Raw genomic sequence first — 23,878 nt, 5'->3', positions numbered from 1 at the left:
CCTACCAAAATGCTCAAATCATAGTGATTTACAATGATTTTCAACTTTATTTACCATCTTCTTGCTTGATTTACCTTTGTCATTTTACATTTAAAACAAAGGAAAAATAGGAAAAAAATGGTGAAATGAGAATCAGTAAAAACAAAACACTTCAAGTAAAAGCCTGAAAAACTGATGAACTATACAATGATGATAAAAATGTCATCACTTCTCAATAAATAGGTCTGTACATTGGTAATGTTAACTGGCCTCAATTTCCTGGAGATCTTGAATAATGTGAGAAATATCCCCACACACAAAAAATTGTAGTCTTTAAAAAAAAAACATGTTTAAGATTAATTCTGAGTGGTAGGCTTCACATAATATAACCCTGAGACCAGAAAAGACCTAACCTTTAAGCTTGTGTTTTTTTGAAACAAAAGCCAGAGGGAAAACCAAAGAAATAAAACTTGCAGCTTAATGATTTCAACTGAGTTGAATTCAAATGTTTCATCTTACTAGTGTTTTGCAGATCAGAAAGTTAATATGAATTTAAAGCAGTGTGTTAAGAGTAATGAGAATTTATTATTTGTGTGGCCTAATATTAGAGATTAGTCATTTGAATGAGAAATTGATGTATGTTTATTTATCTATGGGCAAATTAACTCACTTGGTGACCTTTTTCCACTTATAACTCAATATTCTCCCCTTATAACTCAATCTATATTTAAGCCACAATTACATACTATTTTATGTCTAATCATCTTACCTGATATCACTAAAGTTACCCAACAAGACCCAAGCTGAGCTCTGTTACATGATTTACATCAGTTATAATAATGACCATTATGATCACAATACACTCTCTAAAGTCTGTGTTTTCCTTCTGACAAGGCAGTTTTCTGTATGCATTGATTCTGATAAACAGCTATTTGATTAACCAGCTCTTGAAAGTATCTTAAAACTTCACCTATGATTTTCTGTTTTAAAAAGAGAATTTTAAAATTATGTTTTGTTCTTTGAAAGGTGAGACACTGATGCATTTCGTTGAAAAAACTGATGTTGAGAATGCATAAAGGCTATGATAGTAAAAATATCTTTCAAGTGAGTCTATTTTCAGGTTTCTGACCCCTTCAAATAATTGGTTATTATAATGTTTTTATGTCAATTAGAGCATGAACTCCTTCTTGTATTTAACTCTTAGCAAACATTTTTCATCAGCTTCTCCAGGACAACTTGGCATTTAAGCATGAGATCCAAAATTTTTATTTCTTTTATTCAGACCTAGCTATCAGTTTCCTGATAGTAATTTCACTTACAGAAAAAAGGGTTGCAGAAAATACATATTTTTTAGTGCTGAGAACTCTGCCAAGGTATTACAATTACATTGATTCTGCAACTACTTTGTTTTCATACACTCAAAACACTTCATGGGATTCATTTTTTTTCTTTCTGAATTCCTTCTTAACTCTTCTAAATTCAAAGTGACCTGTTTTTGAAAGATTGGGGACTATTTGTTTTATTATGTTACATTTTTCCTATATTCACTAAAAGATCCTCACAAAGTTTCTCTTTCCTGAGAAATCAGAAATAATGTAGAAACAAAAGCAGATGAAAATGAGTATACTCAAATAGCTCTAGCAGAACTCTGTAGCACCATGTGAAAATGCAGTGTAACAAGAAATAATTTTTTTTTTCCATCTTTTCCCCTGCTCAACTGCCAATCACAATTACAGCCCAGTTAAAGTGATTTCCACCATTACAAGTTGTACTAGGTCTGTATGGAAAGCTTCTAGCTTTCTTCATAACAGCCCATCTGGTGCTGTATTTTGGATTTATAGCTAAACTAGTGTCGATAACATAACAGTGTTTCAGTTGTTACTGAATAGTGCTTGCGCAGCATCAAGGTTTTTCCCTCACTGTGGTCTCCCAGAATTAGGCTGCAGGTGGGCCAGAAATTGAGCAGCACTGCCAAGACAGATGACTAAAATCAGCTAAAGGGATATTCCATATCATGTAACATGATCAGCATCAAAACCTTAGTTATAGGACAAAGTGGGGGAGCTTTGTTTTCCAAAATGATTACTGCTCAGTCATCATCTCAGTTGGCAAAGGCTGTGATTGCCTTTGCATCCCTTGCATCCCAAATCTTTCACCTACTTCACTGGCTTTATCTCAGAGTGCAAGGACTTGGGGGTATTAATTGATTATGGGTTGGCTGCCTGTTTTTTTTTTTGGTTGTTTTTTGCTGATGAGGCTATCCCTGATTAAGATGAAAATATTCATAGGAATATCAAATTAACTTCACATATGTAATGCGATATCTTTTGGTCATAAAAAGAACTAGAACCACTGCTACCATTATTCCATGAAATTCAGATTCCAGGAATGTTAACAGAAACATGTTTCTGCTTCAAGCATAGCAAAACTGGACATAAGTGCTAACATTCCTGCAATGAAAATGTTTCAAAGTGGCATTTCTAGGAATCAAATCATCATACTGCTGTCAACAGACATTTTTCAGGCTGCTATTTGCAACTGATATTTTGCCTCATACCTTACTTGTCAAATTAAACCCATATTTTTAGACTTCATTTTTCTGGTAGTAGAAGAGAAAATGTATTTCCAAGTAATGTTGTATTGGTTGGTACTTAAGATAAAAAAGAAAAAAACTCCTGAAGAGAGAAAAAAGGTTTCTATCTTAAGTAAAATGTTTATGAATTTCTGCAAAAGGACATTAAAATTAAACAGCAGTCTGATGCGTAGCAAAGATATTCTCCTTTTAGATGTTCTTAGTCACCCACTGAGCAGTCACTCACTGAAACCGTTGAGATTTAAGTGTATATCTAAATGGATAACTGAAGTACTCATGATCTACATTCCTGATTTAATATTTCAAAAATTACATCGCTATATATTACTGTATCTTGCAATAAAACAAGACATTGAAACAATAGTTATGATAGATATCCATTTATAGACAAATTATTATGTCAATTATAGACAATAATATGTTATTATATTCTAAATTAAAGGCTGTGTCTTACACAATCATAGAAATGCCTGTCAACACTACAGCTACGATTTAATACTGGCTCATGGGGCAAGAAGAGCTGGAAACATGAAATGTTTAAGAAAAAATTCTTGATTTAATACATTTTTCTGGTCTCTACATTTGTTTATTCTTTCCTGGGACATAATAACAAGTTATTAGAGGAGATGTGGAGTATTAGAGGAGACAAAGTTCCGTTCATTCAAGGGTCTGGCAGTATTTATTGGAAATATGGCATCCCGGACTTTCCAGGCTGATAACAGAGCTTCAGAGATACATATTGTGTTAGAGCTTTAATGAGCTGTTTTCTGTAGGGATAAAAATGATATGCAGATGCCACCAGCATATGAAAAACACAATTAATGAAAATGCCAAAGCTGAGTCCAGTGCAGTAAATTCCACAAATCTTGTAGCATACTAATATCAGAGAAGGAGCTAAATTGGTTTACCTGCCTAAGATGTTCCATGTACAGCAACTATCTACAGTCCAACTCAGTAACATCATGGGTGAACTGACTAATTAATAAACCAGACATAGCAAGAAGAGTAAACAGACTGCACACCATTACCTGGTGATTTTTGCAGGTCAAAGACATGATTCACACTGCTTCCTGTAAAAGCTCTAAATTAAAGTGATTATTAAGATGTGCTGTACAACTATTTCTGGTCAATAAATTAATTCATCTGACTTTGAAAGTCAGTAATCTAACATTTCATCGCCCTCAGAGAAGCCACTATTATTTTGGACAGTTCACTTTTCAGTAAGACATGGGAATTAAAACAGTAGTTTCCTTATTTCCAATTACACTGATTTAATGAAATATGGTTTTGCTTGCAAACCTTAAATTTAAGGAAACAATTGGTAGTCTTCACACAAGAAACTATTAATGGAATGACTAGCAAAATATCAAGAAGTCTCCTCTGACCCTGCTGCTTCTTTTACAGCAAAGCTTAAAAAGCTAATATATGCAAATATGCATTAGTTTTTAAAAATAGATTTATATTATAGATACTTCAAAACTCTAAGTATAAATATTTAGCAAAACTATGATTAAACTTTTAGAGTTTATCTACAGTCTCCCCTTCCAACAGCAGTTTAATCTCTCCATCTACACATTGTAAAGTGGTAGAATCCTTTTATACAGCTGAGGAAAAACAATTTCTATATTTCTTATTGATTATTTTCAAAATTAAAATCCATATTTTTAAAGAACAGAACCCAAAGCACAAAAAGATTATGCATAACAATTTTTTCAGCCCTTAGATTTCAGAAATCACAATCCAAGCCACTAGGGCAATGGGCTAGGTCTTGGAAATCCTGGATGAAACAGAAAAACATGGAAAATATTTTCAGTTCTGGGTTTTTTTTTTTTCAGCTTTCATTAGGGTTCTTTAGATTCTCAGTCACTGCAGAGCCCCAACCCCATATTTTTTTCCTTATGCTTCTCCTTGATTAGGACAGCCAGGAGGCAAAGGATCATATGTAAAACATGAAAAGATGTAACAAGAGAATAAGTTCCTAACTCTTTTACATCTTTTGGATTCTCCTAAGTTAGTTCTTAGGAAATGCTTATGAAAGGATAAATTCCTACACTCAGTAGAAGTTAGACACCAAGAAAGAGTGCATTTCACTCTACTCTAACTTCATAACCATCAGTAACAAAATTGGCAGCAAAGCTTTGCTGTCCCAAACTGAAACAGTATATTAATAATTTTCTGTTATAAAAATGGGCAAAGAACAAAGGTAAAAAGAAGCAAAAGGGATTTCTTCATTTTCATGTGTTAGACAGAGAGCACACCTGACTATAGCTGCAAAACTGAAATCCAGTTCTTGGAGGTACAGCAGACAGCTACCAGTGTGGGGTTCCTACTCCCTTCCGTATCAAGTTGCATATGGGAACCCAGTGGTATCAGTAACCTATTCTACAGCATTATTCCTTTAAGATCTCAAGAAACCCCCCACAAATAAAAAAAAAAAAACAAAACAAAACAAAAATCCCCCCCAAGTTCCCTTCCAAAAAAACCCGAAACAAACAAAAAACAAAGCAAAACCACCATAAAAAAAAAAAAACCTAAGCTATTAAAACCCTTTAAACCCTCTGAGAGTTACCAAGGTTTTCTTGTGCTATGATAAGACTCAAATCAGGAATTCAAGAGTCTTCTAGCTTTTCTGGTATGTACAGAAGTCATCTATGGAGCCTCCCCCAAGCAAATCGCTATTTTTCCTACTTCACAATACCTAGAGACATTTTCAGCACATTCCTTTCTCATCACTCATATGACTCATACAGTTTTAGGCATTTTAGCTTTCATTTTACTTTCAAGAATGTCTGTTGACAAATAACTAAGAAGCAGTTCACTCTCTGCATGCTTTTTGCTTCATCATCTCAACTTGGCTGAAGTAAAGAGTACACATGAAATACTTATATTACATACCAGAAGGGCTTCCTGTAGGGAAACAGCCAAAGACTGGGCTCAGTCCTGGCATGGCTCTATAGCACTTTACAAACATAACTTTGCCTCCTACTACTAGAGACCTAAATCTCAGGCACTCAGCCTTCCATTTCACAAAACACACCTCTTATTTACTTAACTTACAGCAGTTAATTATGGTGTAAAAACAACAAAGTCACTATAAGAAAGAAAGTAAAACAAATTCTGTGAGGGACAATTTAGTATTTGGACATCCATCCTCTCAGGGAACAGCAAGGACCAGCTTCTCCCTAAGGCCTGGGAAGCCAAGGGGGATGTCATGGCCAGGAGGGACAGAAGCCAGAGCCTCACCTCACAGTACCCAACCAGGACAGCACCTGAGATGGTGACTCAAGCCAAAGCCCTGGTCATAGGACAGCGGCACAGAGATGGGACAAGACTGAGGGCAGTCAGACCATAGATCACAATCTATGAGCACTAAATCACAATCATGAGCACTGGACCTACCAGGCAGAACCAAGGTCAAGCCAGCCACAGGTCAAACACCAGTCCCAAGGTTCCTGTAGCCAGGCACAGCTAAGCAAGACAGAGCACCACAGCTGAGAGAGAGTGGAAGTGCCCAGGGCAGAGCTTAAATACAGCCCCTGGCCCATGGCTGTGGGTGGAGGCCTCAGGTGAAGCTGGTTGGGGTTATAAGGCTGGCTAATGCAGTCACCACCCTGACAGATTGACTGTCTGTCCTTCTAAAATATTTCCAATATGGACTCTTGTAGCATCTGACTACTTCAAAGCCACATTATTAAAGACTTCTGCCAAGATTTCAGACCTTTTTTTTTCATGGAATAGAGTTTGCATTCTGGATTTTTTTATACGTTGTTAATTTCTGATTGGGCTACCCTAGTCCTGCTTTGTTTTTTCTTTTTTTTTGTTTTGTTTTGTTTTAGTTAAATTTTGAGTTTGTTTTGGTTGTTGTTTAGAATACATAGAATTCACTTGATAACCCTTTTTTTTTTCTACTTCTTTTCACAGTAAATTGAAAAACCCTGGTTCAGTCAAGCCTGATACACCAGGCTGGTTCTGTGACACTGCTAAAAGGCTTCAGGGATTAACATCAGTTTTGGAGACATACTTAATGCTATTGCCACAACAGTCTGAGGAAAAAAGGTCCTTTCTGTGGATCTATGAATGTAGTAAAACAAAAGAACAGCTAAGCTAAAGAGAATATTATTTTCTGGAGCAGTCAAAACCCCACAGGATACACAGAATCAGAGAGAAAACTGACAGTAACTTTTAGATTTCTGGCAACTGCTGTGGGCCAAACAACTGCTGCTGACAAACCAGGGAATGCAGTATCTCCCTTCTGCCCTAGTATCCCATATCTCAGCTGTAAGGTACAGCTGCACAGTTATTTCCAGGTGGAAATAAGAGTGCTCTGGATGTATTCTAAGCCTGAAGGATGGGATAATTTCCAAACCAGAAGACATGTTGCCAACTTAGCATGATCTTGTGCTATTAAGCCTTGCTGACAAGCTGCACATAAAACACAAGTAATGCCCCAAGGGTAAGGTTTAAATTTTTTCTGCCTTCCTGCAGAGTATTGCATGGATTTATGTCTCATTCCCAGTTCTTCATATCTACCTTGCCTGCATCTGTGTGTTGATAGGACAGCTGTTTTCAGTGTTTTAAGGATGTTTAGACGTTCCTCAAGTGAATTAATGCCCAGTATCACATACAGAGACTCTTGATTCATAATATATATCAAGAAGGTAAAAAGTCTTAGTCCATTGCTTGCTTCCAGATTGAATTTGTATATTCATCCTCAGGAAAGGATTAAACATTCCTACATGCAGAGGTATTTTCTGTTCTTTCCTACCACTAAGCTGTTGAATACCAGAAGCTATTCAAGTTTTTATGAGGAAAGAGAAAAAAAATAAATGCTTAAAAGTAAATATTTAAAGCTAAACAAGCCCAAAATGATCTCTCAGATAATGGTAAAGAAATGTGACAGGTGTTCTAAAGGATAAAATTGCTGTGAAGCACTTGAATAAACAAAGTGAGTGTTTATAAAATGTTTAACTGCTTTTGTAATTTAAGGTACATTATTTACTTCTATAAAATAAACTCTATGAGCAGCAAATTCATTGTGCAAGAACAGTGTTGCCTATGTAGATAAATTTACTGTTATAATATTTGGTGGTTTTCCTAAAGCTGCGGATTTCAACATTATTACATTTCAAGAGACTCCCAGTTTTTAATTTCAAAATAAAAAAAAATATTTTTATTGCTCTTGAGTTTTAGAGAAAATAATGTTTATATGCTACATATTCAAAACTCAGAAAATTATTAATAAATAGGTAATAAATTGAGCTTAAGAATTAATAAATTCACAGGTATTTTAATCCAGTCAACTCTTTTAAAAAAATCTTGTTCCAATTCCTGAGCAGCTGAGATTATCACCTATACACAGTTTTATGACTTCTCGTTTTTGCCATAAGGTATTTGTAACACACAGAGCTGAAACAAAAGCTTCATGTAATAATGTCATCTTTGGGTTCATTTTTATGGTGTATCCTTAGAGGTTTTTCACTCATGTTTCAAAATATGTTTGCAAGAAAGCATCACTGCAGTCAGAACCATGTCAGAAGCTCAAACTTCAATAAGAAAACTTCTGAAAAAGTGGTTTTTTTTATCAGGAAAATCATACCCCCTTGATTCAATTCAGGAAACCTCCAGGTCTACATCATATCTCATTTCTGTCTTCTAAATGAAAATGTCTTCTAAGTGGTAGTTTTTTCATTTTTGCAAACATAGAGAGAAAAAACAATGTCACAACATTTTTAAATGCTTTCCTAACGACCATAATGTTAAATACTTTAGCGGAGATTAAACAGTTAAAAGGAGCTGTAGACAAGAATAGGGCCAGAAGTCTGACACTGTGTAAGACTCCACTTCTTTCCGATATCATGAACATTTCAGAGACATCTAAAATTACACACTGTGAAAAAGAAAGGACACCAACCCTATAGGAGTATACTGGTTTTGATCTGTTTTTTAAATGTCATCTAAGCCCTGAGAGGAACCTTAGCTATACTTCTCTCATTGAACTCTCAGCAGGGACAGTGCTGTGTTAGAAAAGTGGAGATGTCCTCTCCTTCAGGCTTGGAAGGTTTGAGCCGATAGCTCTCTCCTCTTAGACCTGGCCTTGACTTTCATTCTCCCTTTGGAAGAAAGTACAATAAGTAATGCAGGGAACATAAAGAAGACATTACTTTAGTTCCCATTCCTAAAACTGTTCCCATTTTCAATCAAATGGCCACTGAATTACCCCATCTCCATGGCAGGTGCAGAAGGACAAGCCCTTGTACTTGCTTCTCAGACTGTAAGATTTAGAAAGCCTGAGAGTTTTCAAATCCTAATGTTCCTGGTAGGTTTTAGGACAATTTATAATTTTGGACTGTGCAACAGTATAGGCTCTGAGATTCCCGCTCATGCTAAAAAGATCTACTTAGTACGTACTAGTTTCCTAGAAAGCATATTTATTTAGGGAAACCTTTGAAACAGTTTTCTGAGATTCTAATTCATAAGCTTGAAAAGTCTGAAAATACTGAATGTCAGCTTCTGAAAGTCAATAATTTCTTTCAGGTTCCTAAGTCTAAGTCCTTTTCTTTTTCCTTCCCCAAAGGTAGACACTAAAACACCGTTGAGAACTTGGGACTGAATGATGGGAAGCAACAAGACTTAGTCACCCAATGTACACTGGAGCCTCGAGGACACACATCTATATATTCCTGTGTCTGAAAAGTTTTAGAAAATATAGGATTTTGATTCATGTGTACAGAAGCAAACATTGGAGGTTGTTTTAGAGGAATTAACTCTGAACTGAGGCAGAAAACAGATCACTGTGGGGTGTTGCCCTCTTCAGATGCTGAAGAAATTTTGCCAGATTTCATCTACCAGCCTGGCAGCTCCTAAATCACAGAGATATTTTTGAAAATGTTACCTACACTCTGTTGTGACTAATGATAGCTGAGTCTCTGGAGAACAATTTGGAGGTCATTCTCTGCCTGCTGTCTCTATTTCATCTGTCCTCTCATGGGACACACTCCATGCTTTGGGAAATAGTTAGGAATTTGTTGTGTTTGTAGTGCTTTGAAGATGAAAACCACTGTAGATAAACAAGTTTTAGGTTTCAATTACTCTGATTATATTTCACAAAATGTTACTTATTTATTTCAGAAGTAACATAGATCTGGTTGATATTCTGATTTTGACCCAGCTGATAAAAAGGAAGGATAAACATTTCCAGTTCTTTTCCATTTAGTTATTACTCCTTTCCCTCTATCTATATGTAGGTTGTAAAAAAGAAAGGTAAGATGTGTTACTCTCTTTACTATAAAATTTGTCTTGACAACCATCTAACTGAAACTGTCACAAACTTGTAATTTGTAAAATCTTGTATTAGAAAAATGAGTTGACTTGGCACAATTTGAAGCAATAAAGCATTTCAGCCTTTTTGCATTAAAAATCTTCTTAATCCTAAAGGCAAATATTCTTGCAGTCACATTTGCCCACTGTAAAATCTTAATAACCTATGATCCCACCCTGCACTACACCTCCAGATCATCTTCCAAATAAATTCCTTTTCAAATTCTGTTCTCTTCTCTCTTCTCTCTTTTAACAGTTTTGAATTCCAGATAGGAAAGCTCCTTTCCCTTCACCTCTGGCTAAGAAGAAGTGTAGGTTAATAACTACAGCAATTTGCTGCAATTAAACAAGGAGGCTGTCCTGTGATTTCCCCTTTAAGGACTGATCATAGTCAGTGCACAATGCATGGAAGGCGACAGCTAGAATGGCAGGAACAACTCCCTCTGCATCTCAGGCAGCAGAGCATGTTCAGTCTGTTTGGAACCTGAATGGATTTTGGCTGCTAACACCCGCTGAAAGTGCACCATAGTGATTTTAGGCGGCAGCTGTCCAACAGGAACTCTGAACTAAGATGCATCTGTAGTCTACTGCAGCCATGCTAAAAGGTTTCCAAGTACATAAGCTAAGAGCAATGTCTAGTTTTTCTGGTGCAGATGACTTTTCTATGTAAACATTGCATATCTAAATTGAAAACTCAAGTACATGTTATAATAAGTCTATTACATCAGTATAGATGACTTTCAATTGCAAATCATGTGAAAAGTGGTCACAAGTAGTGATCCATATCCCATTTAAAGTCTTCTGCTTCAATTTTCAGCTAATAACAACTGACTGACATCCTCTGCTCAGAAGTAATAGTGCAACAACTCTGTATGTTTTTTGGACAAACCTACTGTACAGAAAATATAATTTATTTTATTCTAATACTCAGTAATTATACAGTTGGTAAACAGCTAGACAGCTAATAAGGCTGAGTAATGCAATAACCGGTGGTTTAAGATTAACGTCAGGAATAACAACCAACCCTTTTTCAGGATATACATGCCTAATCCCCATTTTCTCTATCTAGGAGAATACTGATTAGAGTCAGGTTCCTGTCACACTCCATGCTCTGCACTGAACAGCAGAAAACAACCTACCAAAATACAGCTGGTGAGTAAAAGCATTGCACTGTCTCTGTAAAGTAAGAGATGAGAAATTTTACATACATATACAAGGTAGAACCTAGATAATACAGTCTTTTTATATTAGGTACACTGAAAGGCAGTACCTAGTCCTATCCTTCATAGGATCATCCTTTGACTGAACACCACCATGTCAGCTAAGCCAAGCACTAGGTGCCATGTCTGGTTGTTTATTGAATACTGACAGTCCTGGTGACTCTACCACCTCCCTAGGCAGTCCATATTGATGCTTGACAATTCTTCCAGAGAGGAAATTCTTCCTGAAGTCTAACCTGAACCTCCACTGGCATGCTGGAGGCCATTTCCTCTTTTCCTGGCACTGGTTGCCTGGGAGAAGGAGCCAATCTCACCTGGCTACAGCCTCCTTTCAGGGAGTTGTTGAGAGCAACAAGATCTCCCCTAAGCCTCCTTTTCTCCAATCTTAACACCCTCAGCTCCCTCAGCTGCCCCTCACAGGACTTGCTCTTTCAACAATTCACCAGCCTCATTGTCCTTCTCTGGATATGGTCCAGCACATTGCTTTCTTGAACTGAGGGGCCCAGAACTGAACATAGGACTTGAGGTATGGCCTCAACAAGGCTGATTGCAGAGGTACAATCATTTCCCTAGGTGATTGAACAAAGATATTCACCTTTTTGTGATCTGCTCCAACTGAATTGTTGTTCCCACTACCTGCTGATCAAATGAGGCTACAGAGTACTTAGAGTGCTGGAAGCAGATAAAAAGATTCTTCCGATGGATTTCAAAAATAAACTTTTTTATTTCATGGTACAGTGTGAAGAGTATGGTCTGTAGAACAAAAGCTGTGACATGAATCAATTTGAGAGAAAAAATCAAAAACATTTCAGGATCCGAACCAGGAGGAGGGAGAAAAATTTAGTGCTGTCCCACCCTTCTTTCCTATTGCTGAGGAATGAAACAAAGACCAATCAAAATACTGCAAAGAAATACCCTGTGAAACCTTATTTCCATAAGGGTTTTCATAGTTTCACAAGTGTGTATTTTAAGGTATTTTATGCCAGTCTGTGTATATTTCAAATATTTACTGTTTATTTTTGGCTTTTTTTTTAATGATTATGTTTTTTCACGATAAGACAATGGTAATCCATTAACATTTAACATTTTGCTTTGTGTGCATTCTCCAGCCATGCAGTAAATCAGCTGGTGTTCTTTGAATTGCTGGAAGACATGTAACCTTGTAGCTTTGTAGAAAGTCTGTAGGGAAGAATTTTAAAATTTTCCTCCCAGGCTAACAATCTTTTTTCAAAGTTTTATTCAAGCATTCAACCTCTTTGTTTTCTTGAAGGCAGAAGGTTTTCCACTCCCTGTATATAAAACCTCTCCTTCTGAAAAGATTTTGACAATCCTCTGAAAAAAATGAGACCATGTATTGCATATTGAAAATATTATCTTTTTAACAGTACATGTGACTCAAATTGAGTTTATAAATATCAGATAATCTACCAATGCAGTAGGATAACATATACATCAGTTGTGAACTTAAGTTCCAACAAAAAAAAAAAAAAATCATGTCTACAATTGAGAAAGAGTTGGTAATTAAGTGTATAACTTCATGCATTTTTTGTATGACTGGCTTCAAACTTAGACAACTTTAACTTAAACATATAATTTTGGCCACTAGCAGAGCTTTCATAGTTACAGTTTTGTCCCAATAGTTGTTGATGCTTTCCATGAAACTATTGTATCCATTGAAAAATAAACAGTGACCAAGCTTGTCACAAATATTTTGTAAGAAAAGTTCATTTTATGGAATAAAATAGAATAGAATATAAAATTAATATGTAAATTCTATTATAGAATGCTGTTGTAGAAATAAATGAAAATATTTGAGATTGTTGGCCACTTTGTTATCAGGAAAACACATTTTTTCCAGCGTAATGAGATGTGTTAAATTGTAGTTCTAAACTGCTACCCTGCACTGTGCAAGTACTCTATATCATCATTTATCTGGACATCTGGTAGAGATAACAGCAGATGAGATAAGCAGCCAGCCATCACAATTTCAGTTTCTGTCCTATACTCTATCACACATTAATGTAGGTTTTCTTACTGATCATCAGGCAACTTTCATTCCTGTTTATCTGAATCCTTTTATTGCTAAGTGTCATCAAGGAGCGTTGATCTGATTGTTCTGATAGTTAGAATCTATATACCCAAAGACAGTTTCTTTGGTTTCCCAAAGCCCTTAAGCAATGCATTGATTCTTTTTCACAAGTGGGATACAATTTGTTGTCTGCTTCTTTTTAAGTGTTCTTGACATAAATGTTCTTCTTGGTTTGTCTTCATGAGGTGAGTAGGTGTGAAACAAACTCTGCTTTCTTGTCAACCATTGTCATGATGGCAGGTAACATGGAATCAAACTGTAAGTGCTTGTCTGTTCACAGTGAAGTCTAATCAGGTTGAACCTTGTTTTTCTCTTATCTACCAAAAGGCACATTGGTGTTTTCCTGGAAAAATTATCTCAACAGCTTAACATGTTAAAACATAGGTAGGAAATAACTCCAGTAGAATCTAAAAGTGTAAGAGAATGTAATGTTTCTTATCTGTCGGAGGATGTGGCCCTGGTAACAATTTTTACTTCTGACAAGTAATGGTCCTAAGAAACTCAACTGCCTGCCTGAAACAACATTTGGCAAAGTTTGATTTCAGTCTTTCAACATCGTGACGCTGCAGAATGAGCTAAGTATCAGGAATTTTTGAAGTGCAGTAACATCCAGATGAAACTGAGCTTGACAATGGCTATTGAGAATTATGGATGTCATTTGTCCAAAAAGGACTTGATGCTGAAATAACTTCATGTTGTACACATTTAAAATAGAAAAATCCATCATATGTAACAAATGCTAGGACATTTCTGCTACCTTATGCAGCCTAATTCATTGCCCAGTCTTGAAAAGTAAAGCTACTAAATGTCTTGACATTATTGACTTCTACATCTTCTTCAGTGTATGAAGTTCAATCACCACTGCAGTTAATCTGGTTCAGATAAAATAATTGAAGTGTGTCAGAATTCAATTTGACTGACTCTTTTTCTTTCTTTCCTTCTTTCTTTCTTTCTTTCTTTCTTTCTTTCTTTCTTTCTTTCTTTCTTTCTTTCTTTCTTTCTTTCTTTCTTTCTTTCTTTCTTTCTTTCTTTCTCTTTTTATTTTGTGCATGAAAACTGAAAAAATTTAATGTTGTAGGAACAGACTTAGTGATGTTTAATATAGTTCAAACAATCTATTTTGAATTTTCTTAAAAGGAAGAGATAAGCCAGTTAAAGTCAAAAATCCTGATCATATTCACCACATATAGAATGGGAAATATCTCATTGCACATCGATATATGAAACTGAATGCAAGCTCCACAATAGGAGATGGTGTTACTCTAAATAAAATGTGGATTTCACTTACTTTATTTTATTGTTTAAATTATAGGCTAAATTGCCAATTTTTAAAATTATGCCTTCTGATGCTTAAAGTTTAGTATTAAAAGGAAAAAAAATTCACTTCTGCAACTCCTCTCCAACAAACACACCTGAAGAAAGCTCCTAAACTGAAACTCTGCTAATAGCACATATTAGCTTATGTTTTCAGTAAAAGTGTAACAGTAATTATAAACTCATATGCAATTATACCTGTAGATTATATGATATTTTTCTTTAAGCTGATAAATTTACACAAAACCATTAGTTTTATGTCAAATATCCAATACTGGGACCAAAATCTATAGAAGGAATTTAAAAGTGTTTCTCCAAATATTTTTTTTCTCCAATTCTCAATGTGTGCTTCAAATTCGCTGTCTATAAAATAATCTGTCTTTTCACAGCTAATAAACAATTACTGAGTCTAAAGATACTCTGGACTGTCTCACAGATGCAGGGTGGGTATTTTATTTTCTTAAATTTGAATAAATGTTGTTGTGTCAACAGAATTATTACCTCTGGATTAGTGTTTCTCCTATTTAAATGATTGAATTTTTACTGCAGGTCTGTACTATGTTACTGTTGTACAGTGAATTGATTTTTATAGAAGAGTTTAATTTACTTGAAAAATGTCTACTCTTTTAATGAAAGTGAATTACAGTACATTTAGATTCAATTTTAAAATAATCTGTTTTAACTGTGCAGCATTAATGTGTCACTACTCATTACAGAACATCTTAAGAAGCAGTTTTAATTATTTGGAAAAAATTACATGCTAGTGAACATATCTTGAAATTAAGACTAATATCTATATTTAAAGAAAGTTTTTATTACATTTTTTATAATTCAATTTAACTAAAGTAAGATACTTCTTTGGCCCTTGAAGTCCTTAAATAGTTTAAACCTTAAATCTAGTGTTGAAGGGTGTTGTTATTGCTCCACTAAATTTATTTTATGTATTTTTGTGATATAAATATTGATTCCATGAAAATTTCAACCCTCTTTAATGTAACTTCCTATTTCCAACAATTAATGGATTTGCCCTGTTAGAAGTGAGGTAGTGGGTTAGCATTGTGACCTATATATCAAAGGATATGAGGTCAAAATATGTGCCTGTTCTCTCTATCATTTCTAGTACAGCTTAATATTTTGCACACAATAATTACATGGAACTGTAATCAGGATATTTTTATCTAATTGTGGGGAGATTATTCTTTAGCTAACATCCAAAAATATGAAAACTGACTTTTCCTACTTTCTTGATTCTTAACCACACTTCTGCATCTGGAGCACACTGACAGCTACTGAGCAAGCTGTAGCAGAATCTGGCATTCCCTTTTGCAACAAAGGAAACGTGAAATAAAGTTCAGATCAGTTCTGATGAGTGAATGACTGGGAATAGGTAACTCCACCTCCATGGTTATGGAAAAGAGTAGCATTTAAGCATTTTCTTCTACAAAGATGGGATTATCTTCTGTTATTCAATGTATAAGAAAGAGGCATAAAGATATTTGAATTCCATCAGTTTAGAGTCAGTTCTCTACTGAACTGAAAATGAGAAATTTTGTTCAATCAGATAAGCTCTGTGTAGTTTTACTAGTCAATTTTACTTCGGGGATATTAGTTTTATCATTTTATCTTCTTTGATGGAAAAAAGGCTTTCTGATTACATTTTGAAAGATATAGCATAGACAAACAATAGACTTATCCATTAAATCTTTCATCAGATAACTATAAAACTATGTGGTATGGTGTGGAAAATTTTACAACTACAAGATAGATCCCAATACATGCATTGAAAGAAGTGCAGCACTCAAACAAGGTTTTACCCAGCCTTTGAGGTGCATTTCCATGCAATGTCTTTAGTAGTTCTTTGTGAATTGTATTCTCAAATCTAACATATTTGATAAAGGTTTTGTCACCTCAGTGGAAATCTGGATTGGTCCTCAGACTTCCTTCTTCATTCACCAGGAACTTTATAAGTATTCTGTAAATGTTTTAACTGTCCTGGGATTTTCTGGCTTTTTTCTTTCTCTGTCATTTTAGTCTTCTTCTGGTTTTATTTAGTTTTGTTTTCTTTTTTCTCTTTCTTTTTTCTTTCTCTGTCATTTTAGGCTTCTTCTGGTTTTATTTAGTTTTGTTTTCTTCTTGACTTGACATGGTGAAGAAGTATGGAACTGTCTATAGCTAAACACACATAGAAAAAAGGATGTAATTAGATTTCATAAATAGGAAATGGTGTTTCCAGTATCACATTTAAAGACTTGAAAGAACAAATATCCACTTACAATTGTGAAGTCTAGAGTAACCCTTCAGTGTAAAATCAGAGATAGGTTAAAACACATGCAAGTTTAAAAATTCTGTTTGCAATGTGAGAAAAATACCTACACCGCAATGACATCAATAATAACTTTTGTTTTCCATTTTCCCAGAGAGCTTGAATTCTTCCTAGATTATTCCTATTTAGATCACATTGAACAAGAAGGGCCACTTCTAACAGAACCCGAACCTTTAACTTTTAACAGAACCTTTTAACTTCTTTATCTTACAGTGGAATATTTCCCCACTATTATAATAACAATTTTATCTACAATGTATATCATAAAATATCTATATGAGAAGCATAATTGATATGACCACCTGAAAGATTAAAGAACACATTGGCTTCTTTTATCTGTTACTTAATTTCAAGTCCTATTCTACCTATTTCTCAGTGCTAGTTCATCAGCAACAGTATTAAGAAAGTATGATGTTCTTGTCACAAAATAAAGTATCAGAATCAGACAAATATGGTTCCCCATATTCAACGACCTTTAAAAATCAAGGGCATGGCTTCTATGAGTGCATGAAGTTTTGACACGAAGAAAGAAAATATATGTTGTAAAAACCTGTCCACTTTCAGTTACATTTAAAAAAAAATATTCCACTGCTATTTAATATCCTGGCATGGCAGAAAATCCCCCTGGTAGCCTTAACTTTATTTATCTTTCATTAAGATTTTAATTAGGAAGTGTGAATAAGAATTTCTTATATTACCTGTGAAGGGCTTTTCTAGATTAATCAAATATCTTGCACTAATAGATTGTTAAACTGTATTTGGACTAAGAGCAAATCCTAATTTTCTTTATATGAAGTCTTCCCTTTGCTCATAAAAACATTTTCTGTTAAACACTAGGTAATTCTTATTTGTAAGACTTAATGATTACGAAAGAACTTGTAGTTTTCCCTAAGGGGTAGCAGGTAGTTTATTTATGTGTCCCTTACCTCTACAATATCAGCTCTTGTGAATAGTAATGCCTTCAGCATGGCATTTCAAAATGTTGTGCATTATGGCTTACTGCTAAATGTTCTGACAGGGAAGATGCAATGGTTTCAAGTGAAGTAGTCAAAGCCTTTTCTGCTGATTGCTCTACACTTACCCATTAAAACATTAGTGTTTCTTGCAAAGAAGTGGCAGCCAAGTGCTTGTGAAACTTTGGTATCTTCCTTCAAAGTCTCTCCTTCTTGTATGTATGCACTGTCCCTTGGCTTATGTGGTGCCTGCTAATCTGCTAATCTCCCTCCCTGGTTACCTCACTGCCCTGTAAGTCTCATTTTGGCTATTGCTCCCTCCATGAGTTACCTACAGGAGCCACAACTTTTTTCCCGTTTATCCCTTGCCCCTGGACAGGGCAGTAGTTTGGTGCTGCTGGCCTCTGCTGGTGACAGATTGGTGTGGTCTGCACATCGTCTCCTCTCTTGGGCCCTGCTTGCAGTCCACATGTTCTAGGAAGCAGTTCTAAAAATATTGTCCTTGTGAGGAACTTGGATCTTTTGAGTAATAACACTAGAAGGAAATTTTCCCTCCACCCTGTGATTCAGAGCACTGCATTCAGGGCACAGTTGAGTTAGGTCTGAGTTTACGATATCCAAACTTTCTGAGAGCACATCTGCAGCGATCAGAAGTACAAGCATTTCCTCCTTTGAAGGTAAGAAACTTACCCCTCAGGAAAGCTGTATTTGTGCACACATGAGAAATTAGCTGTACGGCTCATTGCCAGCTTTGCTTTGCATGATGTGCCTCACTAGGACAAGCAGTGCAGTACAACTGAACCCTCAGGCTGCACATGAGAGTGTATGTGAACTCCTGATATGCAGATCCGTTTCTTAAAGGAAATCAGTGGGTAAATCCTCTAAATCTTTGTGGATAAATAGCCCTGTTTTAATTTGGTGGTGACAATCTCACCTCAGCAGAAGCAATATGGCTACAGGATAACATACCCTAGACCATCTCTGGTTCTTGCATTTGCTACACTGTCTTGGTTTTGACACAAGTTTAGGAAGAAACGTCTTATTTTGTTGTAGATGAAGTTTCATTCTTTGTTTAAAAAGGTCTTTGAATTAAGAATGAAGTAAAATGGCTTGTCTGTTTGCATTTTTTTAATATATGAATTGAGAAGATATTGCTATAATTATCATATTTCTCTGTGATTCATCCTAGTGCTGAACAAATAACCGAGTGCACAAGATGTTTATATGCATGTATGTCATGTAATGTTAAAGCTAATGAAAGCTAGTAAAAATAGCTCGGAGCATCTTAATGAAGTTCATTGCCGTTTTATATGTGATTTTGTAACTAGTGGACTGAGGTAAATGTTATAATTTATAATTTACAATTTACAAAGAGTTTAAATTCCCCGAAAAAGAACTTTGTAGCTAAAATATGCTGAACAGTTATTTCACTGAGTGTTTATATTTAGATAAAAGGTGGCAGTTGTTTTTAAAGGAAAATAGGAGTTTATTAAACTAATTTTAGCACATTCCATAAAAAATGTAATCATCTCATTCTTAAATAAAAATACAGATTTAGGTCTAGAACACAGAGGCAACAGAAATGTCAGTGCTAGCTTTTAAAAAAGCCATGAGATGTATGATTTTCAATTTAACAAATTTTGTCAGAAAAAGCGTTAATTGGACATTAAGTATTTTTTTGTCTTCCATCAGAGGTATGATGGAAATTATTTGATAAACCTGAACAACACAGTTAAATTTTTCTTAATTTGTGGATTTACTTTTAATGCTAAAACCAAGCAAACAAACAAACAAACAAAAAAACCCCAAACCTCAAAGCACTGAACAATATTTTCATAGACTATATTTTCATAGACTTTCCAGAACACACATTTTCCTATGTTTAATTTTTGTAATGAAAACACTGTCACTATTTTTAATATCTGATAATGAAAATTTTATATATGGGCTTAATTTCTAATCAGGTTTACTTGTAATGACAGAAAACTCCCCTGTTCCCTAAGAGTGTAATACCTTTGAAAGAGGTATTACACTCTTAGGGAAGAGTGAAATAACTCTTTCAAAGGTATTGAAAGAGGCCTGCCCTAAGATGCCTCCATTTATGTACTAAAACAAGAAATATAGTAAGGGTGGAAATTGTCTTGGCTGATGTTGGTGTCCACAATCTGGACATCTATACTGAGCTGCACTCTTGTATGTTCCATTTTTAAGTGAATGGAGGTGTACTCATAGGATATGATTTCTCTGGCATTTCTTTCTGTCTACCCTAAAATGAACTGAATGATACCTGTGTATGTCTGTTCATCTCCAATATAAAAATGACTTCTGTCAAACTTCTGTTGAATTCCTGTCAAACTGCTGTGACATAACTGTTTACTCTCTGGATGTCCATAATCCCACAGAGGAAACCAAGGAATTATGTTAGCTACCCTTATAAAAATATACATTGTGGTTTGAACTGCCATGTGCTAGTACACTATTGCTGCATTGTGAAAAATGCATAGCCACAGTATGGTACTTACATGGATTTTTCAAAGTCTAGTTATGGCCCCTGCTGAGAATATGGGAAAATACAAAATGTTTTGAAAGTATTTACAGCAGACAGTGAAATAGTAAAAAAGCTAGATAGCTCCTGCAAGCAAGCGAAATTATTAGATGCTTCCCAAATATGATGACAATTTGGAATGGCTAAATATCATTCCTTGCATTACCCAATAATTAAACTCTGAAATGTAGGGCTTAATCAAAAGTAATTCAGGCCAAAAGAAGGGTCATTACTAAAAGATATGAAAAGTTTTAATCTACGTGAGAATAATCTCTATGTGTACTGTCAATAGTTTCTGCTTTGCACTGCTGCTTTTATCAGAATTGCTCCTTCTGGGCAGCTTAACCAGAAGGAGGGAACTCAAATATTCTTGTTCTACTGGAGTGTATAAGAACAAGTGTGAGTGTCAATGGGGGATTGATCAAAGCAGAAAAAAATCAAGCTGCTTTTATCAGAATTGCTCCTTCTGTGCAGCTTAACCAGAAGGAAGGAACTCAAATATTCTTGCTCTACTGGAGTGTATAAGAACAAGTGTAAGCGTGAATGGGGGATTGATCAAAGCAGAAAAAAAATCAAGCCAAAATAAAACAAACAAAAGAAACCCCAGGACAAAAACAACAAAGAACACTGTTTTGAATACTTTCAAATCTATTAAAATTTTCTTCTTATTACCACCTGTTTGGAATGTTCTTTGTTAATTTCTTTCCAGTCGTAAATGTATTTCCTAGTCCTTTCTGGTTTAGCCATTGAAAAAAACTCCTTTTTGTATTAAAACTTTTGCAGTGTTAAACTTCCATCTCAAAAATATTACCATGTTTTATCATTCAGACTGTTGAAAACTGGCTGAACTTCTAAACTTGTCATGTACAGTAAATAGTGCTTGCTAAAGAGCAAGTCTACAGCTAAATTTGTACAGCAGTCTTAGAAATTACTATAAAATGAAGTATACATTACTGGATGTGGTCAAAAGATATATACCACCCTGTCTTGTGTTGAGCTTAGCAATTTTCCTCTCTTATGTGAAAATATGACATGCAGAGCCTCATGACATTTTGCCACTTCACATCTAAAAATTGTGCTTCTAAGTTATGGTTTCAAGGTGCAAAATTCTGAGAGTGGATAATGCAAAAATTGAATTGATACAATTCAGAGCAAATATAACCCCCCCATATAACCTCACCTTGTTTTAGCACTTTTGGCTTGAAGAGCTGAAAGCATACTGTGGCATATTAAGAATGGAAAATGTTAATGTCTGTAAAAATATAGGATTTAACTAAGCAGTAGAAGCATGTTCCTCTTCTTGGAGCTTCCTATTTTCTGAATCAGTAAATGCTTAAAACTGATGTATGTATGCAGGGGGATGATAGGTAGTAAATGGCTCCGTTTTATCAGAGCATTTTGTGATGTTATCTGGCTATTCTATTTGATGAATTATAAAATTTCTTGAAACTATCCGAAAAGACAGTTCTAATGAAACAAAGTTTAAAGGAAATCTTCTTGTTACATTAATTTATTCACTGTGGAGAGAGGAGAAAAAATAAACAGTTCTGAAATAGTCCCATTTAAGCATTTTTCAAAATGAAAAGGTCAATTTGCGCACAAACAGGTTTTTTTTAGAAATTTGAGCTGAAAATACATAATATAGAAATCAAAACATCATAAGCAGCAGAAACTGGTATGTGAGGTACTGGGCATTTTTAATAGTCTGTTATCATCACACATTACTTTTAAAATTTTGGCTTTTTGCCCAAACTTGGCACAAACTAAAAAAAACAAATAAATTGCAGTTTGACCTATTAATTTTTACTTATCATTAGAATAATAGGCTCCAGTTATTCCAGAAGATCTCTACTGTGTAACATAAGTTTAACAGGTATTCTGCATGACCCACAGGATTCTTAAAGATCAAAGGCATTGTGTTCCTCCTTATGATACAACTTCTCCATCTTATTTTAGTTTCTGGCACTTTACTTTTGAGACAATTGCTTTAGTTTTTTTTTTTTTCCAATTATTTCATCTAGTATATAATCTCTTCAAATTACAAGTGTTTGGGAACAGTATTTCAGACACATTTGGCATTCATTCACAATAAGGGTGCTGAGGTTAAAACAACACGTTCTAGGTCAATGCATTTTACCTGTGTGACTGGAAAGTAGCAGCAGATGTGCATGATGATAAAACAAGATGGTCTGGCGCTTCATGCGATCAATGATTATGCAGAATTAAAAGCTTGACATATTTGATCAAAGAGAAAACACAAATTTATCGGAACAGGAATGGCCAGTAATTGCTGCCACAGCCAGATTCAGCTTCAGAGGGTGAAGCTACAGCTGCTGGCAACAGAATTAACCTTCACTCTGGAGGCTCTCATGATGATTTAGATTCTGTAAGAATAGCATAAATAATTCTGTTTAAAATAAAGCCCATGGAAATCACACTGTGGCAATGCAGTTTTGCCAAGACTGAAGTCTACAATGATAGAGACACAATGGCTTTTCAGAGAGGGAACAGCAGGACAGCTCATATGTGAGTGGTTGCACTGAGGCTGCCAAAAGAGGTCTAATTCCATCTTTTTCCATCCAGCAAAATTATGTAGCACAAGAGGTTTTCTAAACTGCAGAAGCATTAATTCAGATAGCTTCCTACATACTGCAGGGGAGAATGAAGCTGTGTACTGGGAAAGGCTAGAAAAAAATACAAATGTAAGCTAAACTCAATGATATGAACTTCAGCATAAAAGGGTTTTTTAGCACTTGATGTTTAACAGAAACGAGGATTTTTACATTGGAACACAAGTACATATTAAACTCCTTAGTGATTTCTCACTGCAGTTTCTTGCCACTGTCCATATTCCAAATCTCCACACTGGGCTAGACAACAGCCCACTCTTTATTAATGTGGAAAGTTTGGTCTATAGAAAAGCTTCTCTCCATAATCAGTTTACAATAATAATTAAAATTAAAATTAAAAGAAAGAAAAAAAACCTCACTGCTTCTTCCTGATAGCATAATAATTAATAGACCATAATTTTAAGAGAAAATGGAAAATAAAAAAGGAGAAAAAATACAAGGTCATTTACACATTAAATATGTTCCTAACAAAGTGCTGAAAATAATGAATCAGGATATTTTTGTCTAAAATTTCAAGGGGCAAAAAAGAAGGACTAAAAACCTGAAGGATCTTTTTATGCATGATCATGAATACTGATTTTTTCTGACTCATCTGCACCCCTTATCTTCTCCCTTCTTCTAGAGAGAGAAGAAATAAGCATGTTTTCTCTTGGGATCTTAGTTTAAGATGCATTCATGTGGGATGTAAGTCCCAACAGTAGACTGGAACATGAAAAACAAATAGCATTTTTCACATCAAGACAGAAATATTTCTGCATTTTTTTCTGATATTCTAATGTAACATAAAGGTCATTGGATTTGCATAGCAATGCAAATAACAAGAAAGCAAAGCAATTAAAGTCTGCACTGAACAAAAATATGCATTGACATCTATTTTTCATTTAGCAGAAAAAAATTATAGTGACATTTTTGATA

The sequence above is a fragment of the Molothrus aeneus genome, chromosome 5 (assembly GCF_037042795.1).
Source record: "Molothrus aeneus isolate 106 chromosome 5, BPBGC_Maene_1.0, whole genome shotgun sequence".
In the NCBI taxonomy this organism is placed as follows: domain Eukaryota; kingdom Metazoa; phylum Chordata; class Aves; order Passeriformes; family Icteridae; genus Molothrus; species Molothrus aeneus.
The sequence above is the reverse complement of the archived record's forward strand: the minus strand, read 5'-3'. Positions refer to the sequence as shown.